Source organism: Rhodnius prolixus, unplaced genomic scaffold (genome assembly GCF_049639745.1).
Source record: "Rhodnius prolixus isolate KJV_2025 unplaced genomic scaffold, Rpr scaffold_7, whole genome shotgun sequence".
In the NCBI taxonomy this organism is placed as follows: domain Eukaryota; kingdom Metazoa; phylum Arthropoda; class Insecta; order Hemiptera; family Reduviidae; genus Rhodnius; species Rhodnius prolixus.
In genome coordinates, this window is record NW_027411582.1 from 15,824,382 (window position 1) to 15,851,335 (window position 26,954).

The 26,954-nt window shown below is 34.5% G+C and overlaps 1 protein-coding gene and 1 long non-coding RNA gene across 4 annotated transcripts in view; one reads left to right on the forward strand and one right to left on the reverse strand.

Annotated features, from left to right (window-relative positions):
- Window positions 1–26,954, forward strand: part of LOC141447075 (uncharacterized) — a 170,510-nt gene that overhangs the window by 38,869 nt on the left and 104,687 nt on the right. Inside the window, exon 1 of one of the 3 annotated variants that reach the window (XM_074114258.1) lies at window positions 22,470–22,541. The exons of the other annotated variants lie outside the window; for them this stretch is intronic. The gene's annotated coding sequence lies outside the window, so the exon portion shown is untranslated. Of the gene's footprint in view, window positions 1–22,469; window positions 22,542–26,954 lie in introns of those variants that run through there. 3 annotated transcript variants of the gene reach the window in all.
- LOC141447074 (uncharacterized) lies at window positions 6,053–10,674 on the reverse strand. Its single transcript, XR_012454130.1, has 3 exons — window positions 10,409–10,674; window positions 9,131–9,298; window positions 6,053–6,255 (listed from the first exon to the last, which is right to left on the reverse strand). It is a non-coding gene; the product is annotated as an uncharacterized lncRNA (long non-coding RNA).

The window sequence follows — 26,954 nt, forward strand, 5'->3', positions numbered from 1 at the left end:
CGTAACCCTTCTCTAATCATTTCCTTGCATTCATTCTATAACTTTTAAATTCATTCATATTTCATTGCTAGCTCTGCTACAGATTTAAGCACACAGATGTTGGTGGAGAATATTATGTCTTCGTAGCGAAATGGTGCATCTAAATACCTGTATAAGTTGTCAAACATTCGTTTCCTTTCTACTACATAACGTGGACATATCATTATTATATGTTTGAAATCCTCCTCTCCATTGCAATCTACGCAAAGAGGAGAAGAGGACCCTGAAGATACGATCCACAAACCGCGTGGTTCGCTTTCAGCGAGTAAATATTGGCATAACTAAAATTGTCAACAAAGAGAAAGTTTCTAACTGCTTCTTAGAATGTTATCTGTATCATTAGGCAGTAAAAAAAAAGTGCGCTGGTAAATTAGTTAATAATTATGATTAAATATTTTGTGAACATTTCGAAATATTTTTAACAAATAACCTGGTTAACTGTAAACGTTATCACTGGTTAACCTATATAATAGAACTCATTCAAATGGAACAAAGATTAGGTTAAGTTATAATTAAGATGGATACACATGTTAGATGTCTGAAGTCATTTAAAGTGATAATATAGAACGGTCAGTATTGGGACAATAGATGCGATAAGGACAATAGATTAGCTACGAAAGCAGAAAATGAGATAAAATATCGGGAAAGTAAATCGGTGCACAATTGTAATGCTTATATCAGGTAGTTTTTAATAAAACTGAATGTCCTTTCAATTTTTCTTTGGCAATAATAGTAAAAGGATACAGAAAGAAATATTGGAAAGATGTAAGTAGGGGTAATAATGGAGAGTGAAAATGATATATCAAACGTTTTCCATTATGGGAAAAAGGAATACGTTAGCATATAAAATGCAACGGGAAAAGGTTTCGTGTTTTCCACTTAAGGAGAATCTAGTTGGTTTTCTTTTACTAAGGGAAATTATTTCTTTTGTTCAGCTTTTAGAAATAGAAAATATGCATTATACTTTGCTCTTTCTTTTGATTTCTTTAGTTTGTGTTTTGATTGTGAACAATTTTGTGGTGATGTGTAAAAAGAAAATTTGGATTTGAATAGTTGTTGTTCTCTTAATATTTGTTGGACCTCTAGGTATAGTTTTGTTTGAGCAGTTTGAATTCTTAATTCTGGGCACCTGAATTTAATTTTTACTTTGTATTTCAGTATTTGTATTTAGAAAAATCATGGTAGGTACTTTATTAAACGTTATAAGTATAAAAAGTTCAAATTTTCTTTAGAGAATCATCAGTGATTAGCGTCGAAGTTTTTTTTTGATCAATAATCATTAATCAGATCTTTGTAGTTTATAGTTGCATTCCTTTTTATATTTTTTTTGTCAAGTTACGGCCAGCGCTAGATGCACTATTAGTAACAATGACAATAACTGACACCACTACAAACTCACTAATTGAGGGGAGAAGTTATACAGTGATAACACTCCCTAAGTCGTCTCCCAGGATTAGCTACTCTCTTCAGAAGAGAGAAAATCGCGAGTCGTTTTAATCGCTAAGGCTGTAGCGGCGAGCAAAGTGACGATGATAGTTGCTTCAGATCAAAGAGAACCGACGAGCAGCGAGCAAAGAGTCGCACGCACATAGTGACGAGTTTAAGTCGCGTTTCTCCTTTCGACGAGACATGATGGAGGAATTATTTCTGTATGAAAATTCTTCCTTGAAAATTTGGTATTTACAGCAGCTAAGAAGTAGGAGCTGCGGGTTCATGATATAAACATGTCTAAACATGAACATGGTGAATTCCATCACTTGTACCAACAACTTCAGGAGCATCCTGGCAAGTTTCATGCATATTTTTGAGTGTCTATTTCAACATTTAATTACATACTAACCAGAGTTGAAAGCATGTTAATCAAGAAAAGGACGAATTTCAATGTTAACCCCATTAATCCTGTCCCATTCCTTATCCAACACAAATCGGTTGTACTGTAGAAGATCCTTTTGGTCCCACAGAGGTTTCCTTAAAAAAACTACCCCAATAAATGTATCAATATCCATAACCTTTGAAAAATAACCTTTACAAATTGAGCGCGATGAGAGCGAAGAAATCGAACATGTCACAACGCGTTGCTCTACTCTCTCTCTCTTGGTAGCGTTGCTCTATCTTCGCTTTGCTCCCCACTATGCGCGGTCCCATATGTTAACTTGTGTTTGATTTCGCCGCTTTGCTCGCCGCTTCACTATGTTTCCAGCCTAAGAAGATGAACTGGAATGATGATAAATGGCGAACAAGAGGATTGGAATGAAGTTTTTTATAGCGAGTTCGAATAACTTGATTTACAAATGGAATTTCTAAAACTGTTTAAGATACGATTTAAAACGTAAAATGCAGCTTTAACGATAATGCGGAGAATTTTAGACCCAAAGAGATTGAATTCTTTACAAGATTGGAGCATTTCGTTGAACCCTACAGTTCAGTACCTTACATCCAGGCGAATTTTAGTTTAAAATTATAAATCAGTCGTTTGTTATTGAGTGAAAGATTTGATCGTTGGTCTAATAGTCTTTTAAGTACTTAGTTTCATTCTTAAATCAGTATTTTGTCCAAAAATGGAGAATTACTATTAACAAAAATCAATTGTGACCTCAACAAATGATTTTATTTTGATGATTTGACATACTTTAGTGGTATTTTTGACTTTTGATCTTTCTTATATTAGCTATGTCCAACTTAGAAAAAAAACTGTGTTCCCCTTTTGACCTTATTATTGTGTATCACCTTGATTCACAAATTATATCAAGGTCTACACGTAATATACAGAACTAATATATATTATATACTGTAAAACTAGTATGTTTGTATTAAAGTAAATTACTGTGCCTCCTAGATATTGTGAAATGTTATATGGGGTACTAACACCGGTTTTCATCAAGGTGATTTCATCAAGTTAATATTTTCCATTCCAATATGGGGTTTTTATTTAATCAAATAATAATAGAACATTAATCAAAAAAAATAAATGTCTCCCTAAATCGGCCAAATGTTCACTCAATAAAAAGCAAAGTTAATAAAGAGTTCACTCAAAAATAAATTAAAGAGTTCAAGGGAAAAACTTGGTCTATAGGCAACTGCAAAACCATCTGTCACTTGGTCATGTTCGCCAACAGTCCCTACATTTAGCCAGTCACACATGTTCAGTTATTTTTTTTAAAAACAGCAGGTGTTAAATGTTCTTTTCTCTTTGGATTCATTTAGAAAGAACATAAGTTATAGTTTAGCCTACTATTGATTGTCCATTGTAAGAAATATTGCAAAGAGAGGTTATAGTTATACTTTTTTATACGAGGGTCGTTTGAAAAGTCCGTGCAAAAATAAAAACTACTTAATTTTTTGGGTTAAACCTTTTTTAATTTTCAACATAGTCTCCTTTTAGGCTTATACACTTTGTCCAACGCTGCTCTAGTTTGTTGATCCCTTCCGAATAATAGGATTTGTCCAAGTCTGAAAAATAGCCATTCGTTTCTGCAATCACCTCCTCGTTTAAATAAAATCTTTTTCCCGCCAGCCATTTCTTCATATTGGGGAACAAATAGTAGTCCGAGGGAGCCAAGTCTGGAGAATAGGGGGGATGTGAAACGAGTTGGAACCCTATTTCCATTAATTTTGCGACCACAACTGCTGAGGTGTGAGCTGGTGCGTTGTCGTGATGGAAAAGGACTTTTTTGTGGGCCAATCGTGGGCGTTTTTCTTGCAGCTCGGTTTTCAAACGGTCCAATAACGATGAATAATATGCACCTGTAATAGTTTTACCCTTTTCCAGATAGTCGATGAGGATTATTCCTTGCGAATCCCAAAAGACAGTCGCCATAATCTATCCGGCAGAAGGAACGGTCTTCGCCTTTTTTAGCGCAGATTCCCCCCTGGTAACCCATTGTTTAGATTGTTCTTTGGTCTTAGGAGTGTAGTGATGTATCCATGTTTCATCCACAGTGACGAAACGACGCTTAAAGTCCTGCGGATTCTTCTGGAACAGCTGCAAACCGTCCTTGCAACACTTCACACGATTTCGTTTTTGGTCAAGCGTGAGCAATCGCGGCACCCATCTTGCGGATAGCTTTGTCATGTCCAAATGTTGATGCAAAATATTATGTACCCGTTCATTTGAGATGCCCACAGCACTAGCAATCTCACGCACCTTCACTCTTCTGTCATCCATCACCATATCATGGATTTTATCAATGATTTCTGGAGTAGTAACCTCAACAGGGCGTCCAGAACGTTCAGCGTCACTTGTTGTGCCCATATGGCCACTCCGAAAATTTTGAAACCACTTATAAACTGTTCTAATCGAAGGTGCAGAGTCACCATAATGTTTATCAAGCTTCTCTTTAGTCTCCTGAGGCGTTTTGCCTTTCATAAACTTGCCCAATAATTAATATTGTTACAACTGAGGTGTATAATTTTAATTTTGTTCAAGAACTCGTCGCTTTTAAATCGGTAAATATGCTACAAGATAACCCCTTTTACTTCTATAAATAATTAAAATTGCTTAATCTTTCTCAGTTCAAGTTCTTAAATAAATAATACATTTTTTTACTTATTTCTTTTATGATTCATAGGAAATATCTGACGCTACCTCTTATTTAATAAGAATACTTAACAAACATCGAATTGAGTCAGTGATTTAAGGAGTGGTTCTTTTTAATAAGCCTTTTTTATACAATTATTGTGATATCTTAATTCCTAATTATTCTTGGTTGCTCATCGGAAGTCTTTATTTGAAAATGATTCGTTCATGATGGTAATAGTGTATTAATTTTGGTTTTAAAAAAGAGCCCAGCATACGAGGTCTGTAAATTAAGTAATGAGACATTTTTTATTCAAAAAGAATTACAATTCTATATTGTCACCTTCAAAATAACTTCCTTCTGAACCAGCCTTCAGCTGGTCAGGTTACAGCCATTTGAATGTTTTCGACTGTCCAAAAATGAGTTCCCTTGAGGTTGATTTTTCAACTTCGGGAAGAGAAAAAAAGTCACAAGGACTCAAAAGTCAGGCGAATAAGGAGGCTGAGGAGCCACAGGAATGTTTTTAATGGCCAAAAACTCTGGTTTATTGAAATTGCTGTGTGACAAGGAGCATTATCGTGATGCACAACACACCCACTTGTTCTTGATGTTTGGTCTCACACGAGAATGACCCTTTTTTTTCGAAGTTTCGTCCACAAAGAGTAGTAACTGTAAATATGTAAATGTAAAGTAACATTTTGGGACAGTCGAAAACATTCAAACCGGCTGTAACCTGACCAGCTGAAGGCTATTCCAGTATCCGGAGTTCGAGCACTGCTATGAGGAGTGGAAGAAACGTCTCCAGCGCTGTGTGGCTTCAGAAGGAAGTTATTTTGAAGGTGACAATATAGAATTGTAATTCTTTTGGAATTTGTTGGTAGCTTTTGTTAGCGAACTTGTAGATATTTTAGCTATCCTACAGCCATGTAGTATAATTAGTATAATACTTTAACGTAAGTGTTAACACCAAATACTTGTTTTGTATTCCCTCAAAGAAAATAAATCTTGTAATCAAAGAGCTAACGGAAACTTAAACTCCATAAAAAGTCATAAATAAGCAAAAAGGAAGTATATGATGCGTATATTTTTTGGCTACTTCTAGAAATAACACGATTTCTTTTTGGCAAAAGATTACTCACAAAAAGGTTAAGCAAAAAAGGGATTGCCTTCCTTTAGATGTGACTTTTTGTTTTACTTTACTCCATTTTATTGTATTTATTTAAATAAATTATAAATCTATTTATAAAAATGCAAAGAGAATTTTAATTTTTTATCGAAACTAATAAAGGAAAGCACCTGCATTGTTCAAAAAAAACTTATATAGGTAACACTTCGAAGGTTATAACAACTACCTACGTATTTAACTGGTTCGCAAAACGCCTACAATGTTTGCTTTTTAATTTTTTTCTCTATTTATTTATATTTCTAAAAACAAATTCATGAATTGAAATAAATAAAAAATAAACTCAAGAATAACAAGTCTTGCACCCACATGATAGTATTTTTGGTTTTATATTAATTATTATTAAAATTACGACAACATTTAATATGCATAAAACTTTTATTAATATCTTAATTTTTGTTTGCGCTCGTAATTTTTTGCTTTTTTCTTTTATTGATTTATTGTCTTTTAGTTTACTTACTAGAGTTTTAATTACCCTGTAGGTGTTTTTTCAAAAAGCTTTATTGCGATTTTAATCTAAAAATATAATGTAATCAAATTTCTGTGCTCTAAAATTCTCAATCTATTGATTTAGATTGATTTATGAGGCCACCATTTTTGCTAGAATCGTGTCAATATTGTTTTCTAAATTTCTTTGAGTGCCCATAAAAAGAAATTGTTTATAATTCTTAATTTTTCTTCATAGGAAAAACCAAATTTTTGTGCTCACCTTTCTGATGTGAAGTAAATTAGTTTAAAAATCGAAAAAAAAAATACAAAAATTTTATACAGGGTGAACCAGTAAGTAAGGTCCATAGGCCTAATAAGTGTAGTAACATACATCTAAAGTGGAGTTCAATGACGTATTGGCCAACTTCATATTCTTCACTGTTCTGGAGTGAAGTCACTTTAATTTTTTTTTTTTTCTAAAATCATTACTTTTTTTTATGTTAGACTTCGTTTTTCAAAAATTTTCTATTGTATTCTATTTGAAACTAAGCAAATGTATAAAGTGCAATTTGTAACCTTTGACTTCCTTATTTTAAGACAATCTACTTTAAAAATTGACTACTGGTCCATCTAAAAGAGTTTTCAATGAATTGAAACAACTAGATAAACTAACACTGTTGGTGTGCTCGTGAACACGTTTTCTTTCCAAACAAACGTAAGTTTCTCATACGAAGATAAAATGAATCCTGGAAAATGATATACCATTTGAAAGCCCATTAAACAAGGAAACTTTTATAAAAAGTGCCAGCACCTTGGTCTGGATAATGATCACATAAGCGCCTAATGAGTTTTCTTTAAAAAATTTCGATTACTTTTATTTTTCCAGTATGCAGGAAGAAGATTGAGGCTGTTTGGAGAATAACTTATGCTTGGAAATGGTGTCAGTTTTTAGAAAATCTATCTATCTTTCTAACCGTGTCATCAGAATCGATTTTGGACTAAAACTTTCTGAGTAATAACATTTTTATTGGAAAAAAGTAATGATTTTAGAAAAACGTCACTCAAGAACAGTGGAAAATATGAAGTTGGCCAATACGTTATTGAACTCCACTTTAGATGTACTACACACAGTAGGCCTAGGGACAATACTTACTGGTTCACCCTGTGTATAAGATGGTTTATATTTTGGTGTCCAAATTAGGATCTGGAAAGGAGGTTCATCATTTTAATGTCCCTTATTTGAAAATACCTCATTTTCGTGAGGAACCTTTTGGTTGTTAAGTTTAAAGAACAAAAAATTACGTACGATTTGGTTCTTGTTACAAAGATTGGGCACTTGAGAATAATGTCACCTTTTATTTTAAACATTTTTCAGAGATTTTAAGGAAGAGTTTTACTTTCGCTTCCCTTGAAACTAACACATTTGTTTTTCAGTTTTCTGTTATGAACTTGATTCAGGCACGAGAGATAAACATAAGCTTTTTTTATTCAGAAAAAAAGAAGCTGTAATTTTTATATACGAGGTGTGTTTAAAAAGTAACGGGAATTTTCGTTTTTTGAAAAAAATATTTATTTATTCATCTACATTAATATTGTCGCCTTCAAAGTAGTCCCCTTCGCATACAATACACTTGTGCCAGCGCTTTTTCCAATCCTCGAAACACTTCTGAAACTCGATCTTTGTGATAGCTTTCAGCTCTTTCAGCGATTCGCTTTTAATGTCATCTATGCTTGTAAAACGACGGCCTTTTAATGTTCTCTTTATGTTTGGAAATAGAAAAAAGTCACATGGAGCCATGTCTGGCGAATATGGAGGCTGGGGCATCGTTAAAGTTTTGTTTTTGGCCAAAAATTCACGAACAAGCAATGAAGTGTGAGCAGGTGCATTATCGTGGTGCAAAATCCATGAATTGTTTTGCCACAAATCCGGGCGTTTTTTTCGGATTGCTTCACGCAAACGGCGTTGAACTTGTAGGTAGTACTCCTTATTGATTGTTTGACCTTGTGGCAAGAATTCATGATGCACTATGCCATTAAAATCGAAGAACACAGTGAGCATAACCTTCACATTCGACCGCACTTGTCGAGCCTTTTTCGGTCTTGGCGATCCAGAATGCCTCCACTGGAACGATTGAGCCTTAGTTTCGACATCATATCCGTAAACCCATGTTTCGTCACCTGTTATAACACGTTTCAGTAGATCCGCATCGTTGTCGACTTCATTGAGTGACTCTTGAGCAACTTCCATTCTCCGCTGTTTTTGTTCGAAATTCAACAATTTTGGAACAAATTTTGCTGCCACACGTTTCATACCCAAAACATCCGAAAAAATTTCATGGCATGAGCCAATTGATATGGCAACATCATCAGCGACTTCTCTGATTGTGATTCGGCGATCGTTCATAACCATTTCTTTCACTTTTTTCACGTTTTCATCGGTTGTTGATGTGCTTGGACGTCCAGGTCGTTCGTCATCTTCAACGTTTTCGCGGCCATCTTGGAAACGCTTATACCACTCGTAAATCCTTGTTTTACTCATAGCAGACTCACCATATGCCTTTATTAACATTTCACACACTTTATTTCATTTTATACGCAAAATTTAATACAAATTCTTTGATCCATTTTTTTTAACAAACAAAAATCGCCAAGCTCGAAAAACACGTCTAACCTTAACGGCTGCCACTTAAGAAGTAAACAATGAATATTACTGAAAATTTTATCGTACTTCAGGGGCATGTGTACCAACATAATAAAAAAAAAATTTTACAATCAAACTCTCCAAACCCGCGAAATTTAAAAATTCCCGTTACTTTTTGAACACACCTCGTACATATATACTCGTATTTTAAAGCATCAGTTAACTTTCTAAATATTTGAAACCTTCCACATAAACATTCATGACATCATTGCCCGTTATATTTATCTAAAATATATTACACAAATTTGAAAATATACATACTTTCAAGAGTTCATTTACTAAAATTTCAAGATCTAGGCATTGTTAGACATCTGCTGGTCCATTTTGTTTTCTTTTGTTAAGATCGTGATATCAATACTTATATTCTTACTTTCATCAAGTTCGGCTGGTTGTGGTTAGAAAGGTTTTTCCCCCAAATTACGACGGTAACTTGAAAAAAAAAATCTTAAATGTTTTTACAATTTTTCTTTTTAATCTATTCCGTACACAATTTTAAACGCAAAGCTTTTTGTATTATTAAAAAAGTTAATTGCTCCCCTCTCTTTACCATCAACTTTCATTTTTTTTTTAATCAATTTGACCTATTTTTTAATATTTCAAATTTGTATTTAAGTATGCACTTTCAATTTTAATGATGGAGAGAAATCTGCACTTAAGTAACCCAAAGTGGTACATGCGAACCTTCGATTGTGTAGACCAAGTTATGCGTAAAAGTTAACCTAAACAAAGCATTAAAATTGTCGGAACATCTAAATTTTAATCAATTAACTAACAAGCAATTTAATAACAGCCGATTATAATAACAATTATGGAGACAAAATGAAAAATTATCATCAGCCTAATCAATTTCTTCTTAGAGAAAAACCTTTCAATTATTATTTTCGTTATAGTTTCCATAATAATTAAGAAGTAAATAAAAACAAAATGAACTAGTTAAGTAACAACTCATCCCCACTTTGGGACAATTTCTGTGCGTATAATTTACTCTATAATATCACTAGCAGTCTATCTTTCTAATTTCTAACTTTTTTTTAAGGCAATTAGTGTGACCTAATTCTTATTTATAATAATAATATTGACCATTAAAAAAGTATCAAGTTTTCTAATACAAGTAACAAATTAATATCATTGGCTTAATCACAAAAAGTGAAAATTATACAGTATTTAAGTATTTTTTTATTTTGCGTTCATTGAAATTATGAATAATTAGAAGGGTTTAAAAGTGAAGTTTTATTAATAATTTAAAGTAAAGTAACCCCTATTTTTTCAGGAAGGTTATAGCCTGTTATAACATGTCCAACTACCACAAAACAGGTGTCGGTAGACAGAGGCGACTAGCCAACAAACGTTACTACAAAGTTCTCATATTAAACATTAAATAAAAATCTAAGGCGTTTAGACCGGGAATCGAACCCACTATCAACAGTACATCTTAGCTTTACAGGACTCGCCTTAACCCGCTCGGCTACCGTGGCGTCTGAGTTTTATTAATAGTTTTAAGTATTTAAATAATTCCAAGGTATTGATTTTACTTTTCACCTTCTTTTATGTGGGTCAGTAAGTAAATATTATGATGTTGTGTCCAAATTGTTGATGGCTTCTTAAGAAATATATCACTTCTGTAATTTTTTTTTCTTTCATTTATTTGTGCAACAACCAGCGTATTGGCTCCTGTAAGTGTATTGAATCCAGATCAAAGAACAGGATAATGTGCAACGGAGTTTATTCTCTTATAACTCGTTTCTACAAACAATAAATATTAGTACACATATGTGAAAAATGAATGCTTACAAAATTACCAATAATTATGGTATTTACCACATTTTGTCTCTCTCCCTGAATCCAAAACCCAAAACCCAGATACCAAATTAAACACAATTCTGAATACTAATAATGTTCTTTAAACACAAACCACATGTTAGTTATTCCAATATTCTAAAATAGAAATACATATGTTGTGCACTAGCAATAAGTTGAAGTTACAATGAACAGTAGAAGTAAACGAATGGAGAAGTTAACACAGTGGTAACACTCCAAAACACTGAACATATTTAGTCCCTCTTCACTAAAGTGAAGATCACTTTGCCCATCGTATTGTTGCCTAATTATCTGATAAAATTCTAGGAGAAAGATTTTTGAGCTATATGATTCGCGTATGATTGCTGGTTAATGTGAAGGTATCCTGAATCCAGGGTTTTCGGTGATTTTGGTGATTAAAAGAAGGTTAAGTTTTGATGAGTGACGTTAAAAAAGTTGCGCTCACTATGGATCTAAGTATTTTAGATTTTTTGAGATTGAATTCTTCGGAGATTTGTGCGTTTGGTTGAACCCCAAAGTTCAATTCCATCCATTTTTTTTTTCCTTCTTAAAGACGAAATTCTACTGAATTAACCAGTTTCGACAGGAATTAAATAAAGAAAATTTACAGATTTGTTTTGTCGCCATTTTCTAAAAATTGTTTAATTATTTTTTTATTCCAATTTTCCTTCAATTTAACAAAATTTCCCTGTAAAACTGAGAATGATGTTGATTGAATTTTCTCTTGATTAAAAAAAGTAAAAAAAGTTTATTTTGAAAAGTTTAAGACGTTGATTTCTTTTATTGTGTAAACAAAATTTCAGTTATCACAACCTTCACACTGCCCAATTTATCGCTGCCAATTCTCGTTAAGTACTAATCAAAAAAATTATGATTTATTAATTAAGAAAAATTGAATTCTCTTTTAGAAATATGTTATCAACTCTGCTAATAGTGAGCTATCGAAAAATAATAATACATTTTTCTAATAATAGCTTAAATTAATTACACCGGGAAATAATGTTTGCTTAAGATTGCAAAATATTCGATTTTTTTTTTTTAATTGTATTTTCAATTTGTTATTTATTTACAGTACCATTGAAATTTATCTTATAAATGAGGTTATAAGAAGGAAAATTATAATTTTTTTAAAAAATTATATAACAAAAGAAAATGGCGAAAGAAGTTGTTGTTTTATTGTGACGATAACATTCCTCGTGTTATAAAGTATTTTGAGATTTCCGTTTTCAGTTTGACACAAAGAATAATCGTTTTATTTCATCATCCCCTGTACCGGCTTAAAAATTCCCTTCGTTTCCACCTAAAGTCCAAACTCTTGTTACCTAACATTTGATTCCAAACTGTCCAATCCTTCTCAACCTCAAAATCTTCTCGAAAACCCTTCTTTTAAGGGGACTCCGCTGGCCACACGACCGACTGAATGCCTGGACATCTGGGCTATCCAAAGACTCAGTAAGCACTCTCTATCACCATAAGAGCGTAATAAAACGGCTGTCATCAATGGATTGGACGCCGTTCAAGAAATCAAGCCACAGTTAGCCAGTGGTAACTCTCCAAAAAACACTGAACTTTATTAGGTCTCTCTCTTCACTAAAGTGAAGAACACTTTGGCCATTGTATTTTTAGTCTTCTTCTTGTCGGATTGTCTGGTAGAGTTCTAGGAGAAAGATTTTTTTAGCTAGAGTATTCGCGTGTAAAAATCTGGTTAATGTGAAGGTTTCCTGAATTCAGGGTTTTCGGCAGTTTTGGTGATTAAAAGAAGGCCGCTGGCCACACGACCATCTGAATGCCTGGACATCTGGGCTATCCAAAAACTCAGTAGCACTCCCTAACGTCATAAGAGCCTATAAACGGCTGTCATCACTGGATGGCCGCCATTTTAGAAATCAAGCCCAGTGTATGTGCCTTGGCGCTAATGTATTGGTAATGTTAGGTTGTAAAACAATTTTTTTTTTTTTTTTTTTTTTTTAATTTAAGGCGCGTCAACATCTAAGGTTATTGGCGCCCGGAGCTTTTTCCAGTGCACTGCCGGCCTCCGGACAGTGTTCTCTCGTTACAGACAACACTGTCCATCACCGGACAGTGAGTTGTAAGAAGCTCCTAGGAAGAGAAAATCTAAGGGTGAGCTGCTGGATTCGAACCCGGGACCTCCGCGTGGGAGTCCAGTATGCTAACCTCATAGCTAATCCCTTCCCTGTGTAAAACAATTATTTATGTAACTAAATTCGTACGGCAAATGTGTTTAATTTTAGTAGAAAATTTGTCAATTATGAATTTTATCAGATAAAAAGCAAATCGTGTGAGTAGCAACAGTAAAGTTTTAAATAACTATTATAGTTTAGAAAGTAGTTTAGCGCATGCGCACATATCAAGGTTCATAATAATAACTATAAACTATAAAAAAAAAATTGAAATAAAACTAGCAATTTAACGAAATGTCAATGTCATTGTCGAATGAGATGTGTTTTCTTCAATCATGTCCAAATATAGGCTGACTTATAATTCAATATTAATTCTCTTTTTGAGATTTTCTTTGTGTCTTTGTTTGAGCTAAATATTTCTTTGGTGGGATAAATTTTTACCCTTGAATATATGGAGCAAAGTGGCCTTCGGCTCTCATAAATTTGGAAAATTATCAGTATTTTTTCCTTCCTCGGTAGGAAAATCAAATCGCTTTTTCTCGTTACAATTATTTATCTCTTAAATTATCTCTTAAATTCTCAAATAGAAAACGTTTGTTTTGTTTGAAAAATTTGTATTATCATTATCTTAAATTTGAAATTTAGGAATAAATCTATACAAATACAGAAATCAAGAGATGTTTGAGGCCACTGCCTTTATAAACGAAAATAAATAATTATTTACAAAAATAGATATACAAATACAAACCTCATAGTATATTGAAAAAACACTGCAATAATTTCGTAAAAGATGTTAGATATTTTTATTTCTAAATAACAAAATTATAGCATTACCTATTAAAATTAGATATTTTTATTTCTAAATAACAAAATTATAGCATTACCTATTAAAATTAGATATTTTTATTTCTAAATAACAAAATTATAGCATTACCTATTAAAATTAGATATTTTTATTTCTAAATAACAAAATTATAGCATTACCTATTAAAATTAGATATTTTTATTTCTAAATAACAAAATTATAGCATTACCTATTAAAATTAGATATTTTTATTTCTAAATAACAAAATTATAGCATTACCTATTAAAATTAGATATTTTTATTTCTAAATAACAAAATTATAGCATTACCTATTAAAATTATTTCACTTGTAGTTTTAAAATAAGATGTATTAATATATTGTATTTGTAGTCCTGTGGTTCAAAATTTCAACAAATTGTTTTATTTGTAATATCCAGACCCCTAAAGGAGGCAATAAATTTCCCAAAACGTTAGATAAAAAGACGGAGTTGTTTTTTTTGTTCTGAACCGATTCTTAGCTAAATTGAATCCTTAAAGTAAACTTTATAAGTATAACAAGCTTTAACCTGTTAAGAGTGTTTGACGTGTTCACTCGTTGTGAAAAATATAAAATTGCCATAAACTATAAAAATTCGAAATTTTAATAAAATACAATAAGAATATTATTTGATGGGATGTTTCCTATAGCTTACCAATAGAACTGCCAAGTATTTTATACGGAGGGGAGTTGTGGGAGCCAGTCAAATGATAAGTGGTTGGTACATGTTTGGTCTCCGCATTAGAGATTGGGGGAATTACGCACACAAATAGAAGTTCTCAACCATTGTGCAATGCCCGTTTTTACCTTAGATAGAGACTCAGTACGAACATGATTTCATTTTGCACAGAATTCAAAGCTCTTTTCTTCCTTGTAAAAGCTCTTGCATCCCTAGTTAACTAGGAGCAATGCATAACGTGAATCGGTGCAATATTTTGAAAGAGCACAGAATACTCTGTAATCTCAAGGCCCCCAGAGATTGCAGAAAAAAGTCGCTTGCAGTGACTACTGTAGGCGCGCGAAGACGCCTACACCCAGAAGCGGAAAACGCGATAGTTTTAGAGAGGGTTAATCTCTAGTGCCCTTAGTGCGTAAGCCCCACCACCTCGACAAGGTTGGACACCAAGTGGGGTCAAGGCCTGAAGGGCCAGGGCCATAAAGAGGGCAAACAAAAGACACCGAGATAACCCTGCAGATGTAGATGGAGAAAAGCTGATGCTGAAGAGAAGTGTGATGTAAAGGATACAGGAAGGCGGTTGTTGCTCCTTCTTCTTGCCGATGACGAGATGCACTGTAGCCTGAAAAGAAGAGAAGTGAAAACACAATGAAGGTTACAAGATGCGAGGCTACAGAAGTTTGGCGGGAACCAAAAAAAACGCGGGAAAAGCATGGCGCGAAAATTTAAAAGGAGGGGCGCCGCGAAAAGATGAGTTCGACTGAACAACTACATTACGATGTTGTAAACCTTTGGTTGTTTTACCCTGTGTTCGACGTGTATACACGTCATTGTCTGATTTTAATTCCGCACACTGCGTATATCTTTTTTCAGACAGGGCTTAAGTAAAAAATTAAGTTTCTTGGATGGGAAAGGATAATACGTACTTTAACCTAGTTCCCTATAAGGGAAAAATATTAAATTTAAAAAAATACAACCAGGAAGTGATTAAAAGCAAAAAAATATGTATATCAATAATGCAGAAAATTTTAATTGCACCAATTTATGAGTAGAAGTATAATGAATGAATGCATATAAAGACGCGCTGATTAAAGAGCAAGGAGATAGAACATCCGTTTTAACAACAATAAAGCAAAATGAATTTCTTTTGCTATTTTTACATTGAGTAAAATGCGTTCCCATGGTTTGGCGAGCAAACTGACCTCATAACCTCTTCTATCATATATTCTTCTCTGACTTAAAATAAAAGGATACAAAATAAATGTATATACTTTTTAAAATGTTGTTTTAATCTACAATATGATGGATTAATTTCTGTATAAAATTTTTTTAATTGTGTATATGTCGGATAGTGTATAGATAAAAATGGGAAATAAGATTGATGTAATGAAAGATATTGGAATCCAGCGACAGTTTCCAGTAGTAAGACTAAGTGTGCGTAGAAGTTGTTTTAGGTGACCTTTCAGCCCAGTTGGACTGTACTCCGGCTGATCTGACTGCCCGGATGGCCTAGTTACCTCGAGACACAGACCGCGATGTGTTTTAACATAAAAAATAGAAAGAAAAAGAAGATTGAGATATTCTCCACTACTTTAACCACAACGCACACCACTGACTGCAGTTTTTTGCTAAACCGCGCTTGGCACACTTTATAGAAACCATACTAAGTTAGCTATTCCACTCTTTGGGGATTCCATGGTTACTTCTAATGTTTTAAACAGTTACTTAACATTCATAACACAAACTTATTTCAGTATATTTATTTATTATTATTTTTTAATGATTTAATTAAGGCGTGTCAACATCTGAGGTTATTAGCGCCCGGTGCTTTTTTCAGTGCACTGCCGGTCTCAGGACAATGTTCTCTCATTACAGACAACACTGCCCCATTACCGGACAGTGATCTGTAAGAAGCTTCTAGTAAGGAAAAAATTTTAAGGGCCAGCAGCTGGATTCGAACCCGGGTCCCCCGCGTGGGAATCCAATACGCTAAACGCATAGCTAATCTCTCATCCCTTTTACTCATTGTTTATTACCTACTCTTAAATCGTGTCTTAATTTTCCAAACCAACAAATTTACTTAGTTTTAGTGGTACTTCGGGTTAATCTAATTAAAATCTTATTATGGCCACACTGTGATGGCAACTTAACGAAATATCTAATTTGAACTTACTGTGATTTACTGTTTTTTTGGGGGAAAAAACACTTTTTTGGGACTCAAAATCGAAAATTACCTGTTTGGTATAAAGTTATCAAAAAAATTAGAATAGTTTATTTATTTTTAGTAATTAACCACCTTTATTCAAATACGCACAACAAGTAAATATGAGTGTTGAAGATGTAAATACTACGTGAAAAGAGCAGGAGGAGAGTAACTAACCGAACGATGATTGCACACTCTACAGCAGCGATTCTCAACCACATTGTGTTCCGCGAAAGTTTTGAAGTGTGCCGCCCAAATTTTAGAAATGCTTACAATAAAAATTATATATTAAATGTAGAAGACGATATGAGAGTATCATTATCATTTATAAGACCAAATATAAACTGTAATTATCAAAAAACATCAAGCTCAAATTTCTAATTAAAAGTATTCTTATTATTAACTTGTAATTAATCCCTTTATTTGATTTATCTTGGAGCAACCATACAATCGACTGCTGTTTAATATCCGGCTCATACGCATATATCCATGATTTGTCACCTGTTACAATCTTATACACGTCTTTTGAAGCACCGCCATTGTAATTTCTTAAGCATTTGTTTGCACCAAATCGACACGAGCATCTTTTTGAGATTTTGTCAGATTATGTGGGATTCAACGAGAACAAACCTTTTTCACGGCTAAATGATCATGCAATAATTTATATATGCTGGTGGAACTAATGCCTAAGGTTTCCTCAATCTCACAGTATGTCTACATGACGCTCTTGCATTATTAGTTTTTGCATAGCATCAATGTTTTCTGGCACAACAACTGATTTTGGAGGACTTTCGTCGGTGTGCTAACGACGACTACGATTGAATTCGTTCAACCAGCGTTTCACAGTGGCAAAGGATGGGGCTTTATCGCCAAAAGTGGAAGTAAGTTAATCGATGCACTCCTGTCTTGATAATCCACGTCGAAAGTCGTAATAAATCATTGCACTTTACATTTTCACGAGTTAATTCCCATTTTTTCTCTGAGACACAATTTTCAAGTGACTGTAAACAACACATATCGCGCTCAAATAACAAAACGTTCTGAAGAAGGTTATAGTCAAAAATGTCAAACTTTCAAGTGGAAACGTCAGATAGCACCTGACAACACTCAGTGTTGCCAAGGCTCAAAATATAAGTAGTGCCCCTCCGTATTTTATTTTATACCTATTTGAAAATAAACATACAACTATTTTACACAGTGTATTATGGAATAAGTAAAATACTTTTAAACTTCTGTTACTGTTAGTGTACCGCCAAATTTTGAAATTGTTTAAAGTGTGCCGCGACAAAAAAAAGAAGGTTGAGAACTGTTTTACAGGAATATCGTTGTTGACGATGATCTGAAGGAAGCCTCGGGGCCACTGGCGATTAAGTAAGGTCTGACAATGGAGACTTTGAGACTGTTTAAAATTATTTCTAGTTAGGATCTTTGAGTGACAAAAAATGGATAATCTATCATGGCGTCGATTTTCTGTAATAATATAAGGAGTCTGTTTGTCAAAAATTAATTAAAAACAAAAATAAATTAATTAATTACGTCTTAGCATACATTTAGACGGGAAGTGGCCAGTAGCAACTTGTAATTTATGTAATAAAACGAAATTGGGTCAATATTGGACACAATAAGATAGTAGTGAACGACTGACGGAGACCCACCTTTGCACAGGTGCCTTCAAGTAATAACGGTTCACACCTGTCTTCTTGGTGATAGTTGGAGGTGACACTTACTGGCGGTAATCCGGTTTAACTAAAAAAGTTCAAAGGAATGTGAAAGAAACGCTCGCTTCTGGTGCGTATTTTGGCATGTAATAATTATCTTTTAAGCTAAAGTTTCATTTTGATTGTTTTGAATTACTAAATTTTGTGCTAGTTGAAGGGGTAGAAACATATACTCTTTCTCAGAAATTATCGTATTCTCTCCCCAAAAAACGTTTTAAGTCTTACAGCCAATAAAAAAACAGTCTGGTAGTTCCAATTATGGGACATGCGCATTTCTGATAGATAGCTAAAAAACACTGATTATTGTGCACATCATGGTAGCCATTTTCTGTATTTGCTTTATATGTGCTTGAATTTGCCTCTGTGGATTTGTCTAAATTGTGAGATACCAGAAATCGCTGAAGGAATGGTTAATGAACTGTTGAATAGATAGTTGTATCTGTGATTTCCTTTTTTGGGTTTATCTAGAAACCAACTAATGTTTGCTATCAATAGTGGGGGAAATGGCTAATTATAAATTACCACACACCGATATCAAGTGTATAATTGCAAAAGCAGCACTACAAAAATGGCAGACAGGTTACAAGTAATGGTAATAAAGGGAGATTCTATATTACTACGTGTAGATCAGTTACCTAGACAACCATGGTTTATAAGGGAAATGTCACTAATAAATGGGTTGTTACGACAATAAGCAGGCTAAGAGCGAACCACGCGGTGTGCGGATAATATCTTCACAGGATCAACAAAAGGACCTCTCTCTCCTCTTTGCGTAGATTGTAATGAGGTGGAGGATTTCAGGACATGTAATAATGATATGTCCACGTTATGTGGTAGAAAGGAAACGAATGTTTGACGACATATACAGGTATTTAGAGGCTACGAAGACATAATATTCTCCACCAACATCTATGTGCTTAAATCTGTAGCAGAGCTAGCAAAGAAATATGAATGTATTTAAAAGTTATAGCCGATTAGAATGAATGTAAGAAAATGATTAGAGAAGGATTACGGTGATTCTAATTTCGGTTAAGCTATAAGGATGGCAGGAATATAGAGTACCGATCCATCCATTAGTTGTAAGGTTTATGTAAATAGTTGTATATAGTAGAGGGATGAATGTGTGAAGCGAATGTATTTATAAGTAAGAATGGAGAGTGAGTGATATTCTAGTGATAAGCACCTAGACGATGCTGGCTGTATGGCGGAAGCCAATGCCCAAAAAAAAGGCAAAAAAAACTAATGTTTGGGTTGTCTACAGAATAATTTTGTTTTGCTTTAGTAACTTCCCTTATTATGATCATTTGTAGACGTATTAACATTTGAAACCATTGGACCTCATAGTGTTTTTCGGTGCACTACCGGGTCTCTGGCAGTTGGTTACTTTGGTTGGCTGTTCAGAAATCTTAAGTGCAATCATATTCTGAATTCCGCCTCCAAAAAATAGCCCTAAGTGCTGTCCACCAGTCTCTTTTCCTTTGAAAATCCTTGATTCCTTGTAGTCTATCTCTTTAAAAGGTACTGGTGACCCTGATTTGGATGGCAATGAACCATTTCCTACAATTTCCTCCCCGGGGGGACCTTTTGTAACTTCCTTTTGAGAGCGTCATTTGCTACCAAAAACTTTCCCTTTCTTTGATTAACCTTTTAGGGTAGAATCATCCCTCCTCACTGCCTCTCAAATTCCAGATTTCTTTCAAATCCAAGTACAAAGTTTCAACTCTACTGTATCTCTATCCCAGAGTACATCCTGGTGCTCCTAGAAGTACTTCCAATCAATCTTATAAGCATCAAATATCCCGTCCACACTCTTTCAAGGCAATATTAAGTCCTAAGTCCAATGATCTCAAGTGCCTTTACCAAGTGCCTGGAAAACGTTCACCATTTCCTTGAATCTATCTCCATCCCACACATCTTTCTCTTCGTTCAAACCCTGTAACCAAATATCAGACCTAGAAAATCCCATTAAGCGCGAAAGCTTGAAGGTGGCTCAAAGTGCCTTTACAAAATGAAAATATGTTTTAATTAAGAATATTTTTCAATCATAACCTAAATTAAGTAATTTTGATTAAAATGGGACAGGGCTTCGCACTCAAAAAGATGGTCTCCTGTCATGTGCCCGTTCCCGCAAAGCACACAGTTCGGGTTGTTAACTACCCCGATCTTAAATAAGTGTGCCTGCAGTTAATCTTGTCCAGTGACCGAAACAGGTTCTTTGGCAGCACGTTGTCCCTCAAGATAGCCCATCGTTTGCCCTCTGCTTGTGTGGTGTGCAGCTCCGCCGTTCTCTTTTTAGCTTTTGTCCGGCAGATTCGTTTTGTGGTCTCAAAAGGAATGGACCCTTCAGGCTGTGTCATATTTGCTGACAGCTTGGCGAGTCTGTCAGCTTCTTCATTCCGCTGAGGCCGCAGTGGCTAGGGATCCATTGTAATATTACCCTCACATTTTCCTCGATGAGGTCGTTAATTATTTTACGACATTGAATTACATCGTGAGAGTCGGTCACAGCCCAAGTAGTCAGTGCCATTATCGCGGCCTGCGAATCGATAAAAAAGACTACATTCTTAATTGCCATATTAACAATACGTTTTAGGGCTAAAAGGACCGCTCTGATCTCCCCATCGAAATTAGAGGCCACTCTTCCTACTGGTTCCGCCACACTGAAAGCAGAGCTATAAACCCCTGCACCTGCACTACCACTAGCGTTTACAGCTGGTATCCATATACACATGCAGCCAAAGGCTGTCCGGGTATCTATTATGGATGGTTTCTATGGCTAGGGCTTTTAATTCGTATGCTGGAGTTTCTCCTTTATTCACATCTTTGATGAGATGCAGCAATCCTTTGGCGAGGTGCCTTTGACGTATCTCACCCAGCAGAGGTGTGCCTTTGGCTGCATATGGGTCAGCTGTAAACGCTAGTGGTAGTGCAGGTGCAGGGGTTTATAGCTCTGCTTTCAGTGTGGCGGAACCAGTAGGAAGGGTGGCCTCTAATTTCGATGGGGAGGTCAGAGCGGTCCTTTTAGCCCTAAAACGTATTGTTAATATGGCGATTAAGAATGTAGTCTTTTTTATCGATTCGCAGGCCGCGATAATGGCACTGACAACTTGGGCTGTGACCGACTCTCACGATGTAATTCAATGTCGTAAAAAAGAAATATGTATAACTTGAATACAAAGATTTTATTCGTTTCTGTACACTACGTAGTGACTTATTGCATACTTTAGGCTAAATTGCATCCTTACCTGTTCTTTTAAATTGCTTACAATAACGGGAAGTCAAATTTGAATTATATACGTATTAAATTCATTTTCCTATTTTATGATAAGAAATTATAAATTTGCATTCTAAACAAAATTTATCTAAACGATGTTTTTTCTTGTCCTTTTCTATTGTGCCTCCATTTATTGTGTAAGTTAAGCAAAAATGTTAAAAACCTTGCATTTTATTTTAATGCACTTCTTCTTTTTTTTTGAATGACCAACGTAGCAGAGCTACCGCTGTTATTGCGATAAAACCCGCATTGTAGGCATCATACTGGTATATTTGCAAACCGTTAAACATTGTGTTAGGTACTTGCTAGAATCGTAACTTCATGTTAGTATTTACTAGTTTCATTATATTCTTATGATAATACTTTTATTATTATTTATTTACGTAATATTGACCGAAAAAGTAGTGGATGCCATTTTATTTCTGCTGTTGATTCATTAAAACTGGTTTTTACCGTATAGCGATTGTTTGTTCACTAAAACGTCATTCAGCAGTTCTTGTTGTATTATAGGAAGGAGATAATGGTAATTTCATTTAAAGATACGTCTTTTTCTTGAAATCACTGTTAGCCACCTGTTTGTGATTGTTAAAAAACCAAAACTGTAATCACTTAAAATAAAAATTAATGCTAGCAAACGTTGTTTCCTGATCCTCTGAAATCATCTAGAACATGAGATAAATTAGTGAGAAGATGACAAATATTATTTCTAATTTAGGTTTTGTTTTAATTTGAATTTGAATACTTGAAAAAATATGTGTTTTTCTCATTCACAAAGTTCATCGTGTATGTTATACATTTTTTGGATTGCTCTATATTTATATTTAACGAAATAAAGTAAAACAATAGACATAATTGTAGATATTTATATAAAAAATAAACGAATTATAAAAATGAATAAATATGTTTTTTTCTTTGATTTCCAGGTAAGTTGCAGTTGAGAGGTGCCTATTGCTTTTTCTTAAAAACCATAAGAGTGATACAGAAACTGCATAAAATTTAGGTAAGTGCGTTCGCATATTTAAATGGTACGAGGTCTGTAAATTTTAAGTAATGAGACTGATTTTTTAAAAAAAATTTATTCAAAAAGAATTACAATTCTATATTGTCACCTTCAAAATAACTTCCTCCTGAAGCCACACAGCGCTGGAGACGTTTCTTCCACTCCTCATAGCAATGCTCGAACTCCGATACTGGAATAGCCTTCAGCTGGTCGGTTACAGCCGTTTGAATGTTTTCGACTGTCCCCAAAATGAGTTCCCTTGAGGTGATTTTTCAGACTTTGGGAAGAGAAAAAAAAAGTCACAAGTGTCACATTACTGGTGAAAAGTCTTGGGTGTTTGAGTACGACCCAGAAACCAAGCGCCAGAGCATGGAGTGGCACACTTCAACCTCTCCAAGGCCCCAAAAAAGCAAGGATGGCGAAGTCGGAGATCATGTGCATGCTGATTTGTTTTTTCGATATCCAAGGAATCGTCCAAAAAAAAGAGTTTCTACCTCAAGATCAAACGGCCAATCAACACTTTTACCGAGAGGTTCTTGAAAAACTTCTGAAAAAGGGTCATTCGTGTGAGACCAAACATCAAGAACAAGTGGGTGTTGCATCACGATAATGCTCCTTGTCACATAGCAATTTCAATAAACCACGAGTTTTTTGGCCAGTAACAACATTCCTGTGGCTCCTCAGTCTCCTTATTCGCCTGACTTGAGAGTCCTTGTGACTTTTTTTCTCTTCCCGAAATCTGAAAAATCACCTCAAGGGTACTCATTTTTGGACAGTCGAAAATATTCAAACGGCTGTAACCGACCAGCTAAAGGCTATTCCAGTATCGGAGTTCGAGCACTGCTATGAGGAGTGGAAGAAACGTCTCCAGCGCTGTGTGGCTTCAGAAGGAAGTTATTTTGAAGGTGACAATATAGAATTGTAATTCTTTTTGAATAAATTTTTTTTAAAAAATCTGTCTAATTACTTAATTTACAGACCTCGTACATTAAGAAATGAATGGACTTGAGGGCCTATATTAATGAGAGGTATTGCGGTTAAATGCTCTGCATTTCTACTAAAACTAGCCCCAAGTTTTGTAAATTTCAGTATGGCAGAAAATTTGTCAAGTAAATAAAATTGTGGAAATGTTCTTTTTACAACAGATCCAATCGAGGGAAACAAAAGTTACGTTACTAAACGGAAGTACCTAAAAAAGTTAGGGCAAAAGAAGGCATACCAACCTTAGGATATTAACAATGTAAAACAAATTACAAATTATTAATAAATGTAAGCCATAAAAATGGCCTTTAAATTCTACGTCGAAAGCTTGGCAAAAAATTGGCAAATTGAAATTGGCAATAATCTTACTTCTCTTTAAATTAATGAATCGAAATTCAGTCTCCAAGAAAAAATATAAACAATACTTTAGTAAAAAGATGTTTCAAAAGTTTTACTGGTGCACAGTTACTTACTTACTAAAATTGAAAGTTAAGTATCAACTTAGTAAATTTTTGCAATGTAAATCATTAAACATCAAGCCAGAAATAGCCTTGGTAATGCTGAAATATGGTTACAAATATATTAGTTGTCTAGCTTAGCGCAGAATGAAATGGCGCTTTCATTAATAATACAATTGGACGAAGGATGTAACATGGTGGGATTATTTTTAGTTAAATCTTTGATAAATTTCACTTATTATTGCAATATCTTCTGTTTTCGCTCTCTACACAGAGTTCATTCATATATGGGGTTCATCTATTTATAAGAATTCGTTTTGATACCACGATCTTAAATGGCTGGGCTAGATATCCATTTAAGTGTCGCATTATTCTGCAGCGTTGGGTCTTCCATCTTTAATTCTTTCGGAAATTTACTCGATTAATTCTTCTTTTTAAGACTCCTTTTATCACTTGTTAATCTATTAATCTAAAAATCTCACGCTAAGTGGATAAGCAAGTGATATAGTTGCACAAATTTAAGATAGTACCGAACATTTCATTCATACTCCTCACTCATAATTTCAGTCAATTAGAAAACTATCGAAAAAGGTTGCGTTATATTTTGATTCTAATTTTTGCCCCAATTTTTTGTTTGATTGAATAAAAGTGATTTCTCTTAACTGTTATTGGGGTATTTTTAAGCGCTTTAACTTCGTCTATGAACAAAGTTTTCATGGACAAAAGATGTTGAAAATGCTTAAAAATTTTACTTTTAAAAATTTGTACATCAATTTAAGTAAAATTTACTGCATTTAATTTTTATCAAAATTACTGGGAGTCAATCTGTGATGTCTAAAGTTCCCATCTAATCTCGAAACTTCGAAAGATTGAAAAACGCTCTTTTTAACTTGTACTAGAAACGAATACGACTATTTTCTCTATGATTCATTCATAAAAGGCGTCTACTATGTGATTATTTAGATAAATTACTTCTAGTCTTACAATTATTATAGTGAAAAGGTCTGCGACTATAGTTAGTCCGTCCTTACTTCAGACGGCCTATAGGGATTGAAAGTTTCACTTTTTTATTTTATATTTAGTTTGAAAGTGATTCCCACATGGTTAATTCGGATTCTTGGCTGGACATTATAAATCATTTTTATTGAATACATGTTTTAAGTTATGTGACAATGGATTTCTAAAATTTAAAGTTGACCCAATTTAAAGAAATACTTTTTAATTTAATGCCATAATTTATTTTGGATTTTTTGTAAATCTTTTAAAATTTCATTCCTCTGTATACAAATTAACCAGTCATACTCATTAGTTCGAAATTTTGAATTTCGTACTCTTCTGAAACTCTTGCTATCTTTGGATTTTTTAAAAATGCTATTGGCTCCGTACAGTTGAGTGACTTACCTCCTTTTACAGACAGGTTTTCAGAAAAAGAGATCATCAAAAATGGTTAAGTTTGGTTACATCGAAAAAGGAGGCATTGGGCAATTGTGCGGAAGACTTTTTAATGCAAGGTTTTTGAAATCTTAGGAGTTGGGGAGCTCTGCGGGATACTTCGCTGGCCCGGAGCCCTGTTTTGGGGTTCCGAAGTGTGTTAAGACTGGGACCATTAACTTATGGGTGCAGAGTAGGTCTCAGGAGTGGTGGCTTGCCACCACTGGGCAGAGACAGGCGAAGGAGTTTATTAAAGGCTATTCGCCGAGGGCGGACTGCAGAATTAATCCGTCAAGGCCGTGGGGCCATCAGGATGATTGTAGGCCTATTAACTGGGCCACTGCAGGCTCAGAAAACACTTGCATCGCATGGGCCTGGCAGATGATAGCCTCTGTAGGTTCTGTCAGGAAGAGGAGGAAACGGCACTCTGCACGTGTTGTGTCAGTGTGAGGGGCTCGTGTGGCTAAGGATGTTACTTCTCGGGGAGGAAAAACCAAGGCCTGTGAGCTTTACCCAAGAGTCACTCTCCAGCATTAAGAGTCTCGATTAAAAGGACAGGTCTGGAGGGTGAGCTTTAAAGTTAGGGGAGCCACAATAGAACCCAAAGGGGTCGCAGTGGCGTAGGCCTTGAGGCCGCCCTAGTCTAATCTAATCTAATCTAGGAGTTGGGGACCACTTGCCAGAACCTCCCCATAGCTCGTAGTTCCGTATTGGGTAAAGTAAACTTTTGTACAAGACACTGTTTGTTCTCTAGTGCTAATCGCGATCTGTTTGTCGCAATAGTTCATTTCCGGTCGCTTAAAACCCAAGATAACGAAAGACATCAATGGGAAGTTTGGTTGTAATATAAAGGAGGCAGTGTTTATTTTTTTTTGAAAAGTGAAAGTAATATACCAACAATTACTTCCACCTATTTATATTCTCCACCTACAAAACCATTTCTCTAAACCTCGTAAGGTGAGTCTGCATATTTCTGTGGCAGATTACTGGGTCATGTTCAGAGGAGAAGATAGAGTAATCTCGGTAGGTCATTAAATGTCCATTTTAATTATTTTTTTTTCCGGCGCATCCCCTATAATGGTTAATAGCGCCATATATATCACGTGAACATCCATCACGACTTCTTCATGAAGTCCTGTGAAGCTAGAAAACATTGGTGTAACCTTAACCAAAAATGAAGGTGATAAAATTAATTGTTAAAAATTCGAAAGCGAACATTAAAATAAAAGAGAATTGATAACCTATAATCGTATATTTCATAGAAATGAATGAAGATATAAAAAACGAAACGAAATCTAGAAGCTAATGGAGTTTGTGAAATCCCACGCTACATTCTTTTAATAGATTGGAGAGGGGAGGAAAAAATACAAATTTCACTTTATGTGATTGGCTATTTACGACCCAATGGATTTTTATTTATAAAAATGATTACACGGAAAAATTGATTGATTTGTTTTTTCAATTATTGATGAAGCAAATCTTTACTTTTCATTGAAAAAGTGAAATTGATCAACCATCTGTTGTAAATTCATTAAATGGGACA